General features: G+C 42.3%; 1 pseudogene; it reads right to left on the reverse strand.

Annotated features, from left to right (window-relative positions):
- Positions 1-281: 281 nt before the first annotated feature.
- Positions 282-2,715, reverse strand: LOC102965755 (annotated as a pseudogene).
- Between the last annotated feature and the right edge of the window lie 511 nt (positions 2,716-3,226).

Raw genomic sequence — 3,226 nt, forward strand, 5'->3', positions numbered from 1 at the left:
CTCCTCCTCTTTCTCCTTCTCATTCATTTGGTAAAGAAAAGGGTGGAATTAAATCTCTATTTACAGGACACTGCAAGATATGAGATTCCATATAGAAATAAGATACCTATTGAGAAGAGAAGCTTCATACAGTATGTACAGTTTGGAACTTTTCAAGTATAGTTTCTTTGTAGAAAGTGTTGCAATAACAAAACGTATTTAAAAAGAGTTCTTAGTAGAGAAACAGTAAGACAAACATACCATAGTACACAACAAACAATTCTATGCCTCAGTAATACAATCTAAAAGTTGCAGGTCCCAGGAGTGCCATCTTGAACTTGGAACATATAGCCTTCAGAAGTAGTGTCTGGCACAACATTCTGAACTTCCTCTTCCTCTACAGAGAACTATTTGTCAATCAAGTTTCATGAAACTTGGTACACAGATTCATTTTCATGATTTTGTACAGCTTCACTTTTGTCCAAACCTCCACATTTTTCAATCATTATTGATAAGTTTCTCAGTTTCACCTAGTTTCCCAGAAACCTGAAGTGTGGGGGATAAACTTAGGAATCCCCCTGGCTTACACCAATGGGTTAACAAGGCATAAAGAAATACAAAGTCATAAAATGCTCACACCCGAGTTTGGGTAAACCAGATTGTCACCCCAAGAATAGGAGGGTTCAAAGGCACCCTGAGAATAAGGAAGCACAAAGGTGCCAGGAATAGGAAGGTACAAAGGCACCCCAACATAGAGAGGAGGTGCAGAACCCCCAGAATAGAGAGGGAGAGGCAAAGTCCTAAAATAGGAACAGGTAGAAAGGTGACCAATACATAGGTATATGAAATAAACAAGATTAGATACTCAAGGTGGAAGCACCCCCAATTTAGTACTATAGCTGAAAACCTGGTTTCACGGGAGAATAGGGCCAGGTTAGGTAAACTGGTGAATTGGACTATGGACCGCTGTGCTGCAGGCAAAGCAGCCCAGGGAAGAGATGGTTAACAAAAGAAAAGGTGCCTTATTAACCCTGAGGTTATTCCCCCTACCTGTCTCATCCCCTAGGCTAAGATAAACAGAGGTGCGGCTTCATGTCCACTGTAAACAACCTTCCTCCCAACTGTCCAGTGCCCGGATTTTGTGTTATATTGACCTAAACCCCTAACCACAAATATCCTCAAGACCCCCTTTCCTTCACATTCACAAGTTAATGTTCACAGACTCATTGTCCCTTTGTGCATATCCATCGCCATGTTTATAAGCCTTCTGATCCTGATAAAAATGGGGTAAGAACACTTATTTGGGGCTCTTGTCTTTTCCTGGACATTAGCCATCTCTTGCTTTCCATCCTGCATCCTGCTCTTTTGCTAGACGAGAGAGAACTTTAGACCCAGAGTCTATGGCACTGAAGTATGTTTGAAATTGCATCCAGAAAAACAGAATACTTTTGGTATTTGTTACAGTTAAAAGGTTCATCAATGGTTATGTCACCATGAATGAGGTTTACAATCTGTTCAATGCTTCTGCCACTTGTATAGTTAGTCAAAGCCCATACAGTTCCTTTTGTGTCTTAAAATCTGCCTTAGAGAGAACACCAATGAAGAATGGGACTAATCCATGATTCACAACCTGCTCTATCTGGTCCTGACAACCACCTGTGATGATTGATATTGTCCGCATAACTTCCTTCTGAATATTAGTTTTGGGACTCATTAATAGACTTGGAAAGACAACAAGTGCTCCTGCATCTATTACACCCTGAGTCTGTTCATGTGTCCCCGTGACAATATTTCCTGTGGTTCTTAGTGCAGGAGTCACAGTGGGCAATGCAGTAGCTCCTAGAAATTTCACAGTTGTGGCACAACACCTGTTTGCACAAGCATTTCAATCCATTAATTTGGATCACCAGTAAGGTAGGAAATGGCCCAGCAGGTTATCTGCTAATAACTACTTCTGGGTCATCATGACGCAGAAGACAAACCAAGATAGGGAGAATCTGCTCAATAGCATCTAACAGGGGTGCAGGATTTTTGTTGTGACAAATGTTTGGAAGTGTCCAAAGAGCTAATTAAGTAACCACATGCTGAAGATAACATATTAGGAGCTGCAGGGAAAGCCAACAGCCATCCTTGGTAACCAAGTCTTGGAAAACAGAACCATCACCTGTGAGGTTTCCTGGAGCCCAAACAGCTTGTTCACTGATGTAGGCATGAGGAGTTGCCCACAGAGAAATGAATGATGGGATAGCACCTCCATCTACCACAGCCTTGGTCTTTTCTGATGTCCTGGAAGCAATGTTAGTGAGGGCCCAGGCAGATTCAAACTGAATGGGACTACAGTCAATTCTGGGCAAAAAAGACACAAATTTTGGAATCGAACTAGCTCAGATTATGTTGTCTGTGGGGGCTATTTTTCCCTAGAAAGCAGGTTCTAGCTTGAGTAGCCTAGGACTCGATTTCCAAATGGTTGCTCTTTATGCTTTTGACAATGTCATCAGTGTCATCAACAGACCAATTTACAGTGTCCTGGGTGTTGTGGTTTTCCTGCAGTGAAGTAGCGTCATCAGGAAACGAGCTTACATCTCTCCTTTACAGTATCTCGTCATCCTTCTTACCTCGCCTCAGCCCCACGTTAAATTCTCCTCCGCACTGCCTCATATCTGGACTGTCTTTCCCCTTGTTCTTGAATCTGTTAAGGCTGGCGGCTAGTGAGTTAGCATTCTCATTGGTGGACATGATTATGAGACAAAGGGAGAAAGCTGTAAGGCATGGTGGGCTCAGGCTTCCACGGGAGATAGGGTGGGATGGGCAGGCTGCAGGCCAGCTGTCCTCAAAACATCCACCCCAGCTCACTCAAAGACCGTGTTGATCAAGGTTTCTTACCAAAATTTAGGGAACATAGTAATACTCATTCCTGATATATAATCAGGATATATATGTATATACTTACATAGATATAGATATAGATATAGATATAGATATAGATATAGATATAGATATAGATAAAATCAGGCTATCTATATAACATATATTATTTATTTTTAAATGTTTTTTAAAATTTTAAGAGGGAGAGAGAGTGCAAGCAGGGGAGGGGCAGAGAGAGAGGGAGAGAGAGAGAATCCCAAGCAGGCTCCAGGCTGTCAGAGCAGAGCCCAGTGCAAGGCTCGATCGCACCAACCATGAAATCATGACCTGAGCCAAAACCAAATGTCTGACGCTTAAACCACTGGGCCTCCCAGGCACCCCA

The sequence above is a fragment of the Panthera tigris genome, chromosome D2 (assembly GCF_018350195.1).
Source record: "Panthera tigris isolate Pti1 chromosome D2, P.tigris_Pti1_mat1.1, whole genome shotgun sequence".
NCBI classification, from domain to species: Eukaryota; Metazoa; Chordata; class Mammalia; order Carnivora; family Felidae; genus Panthera; species Panthera tigris.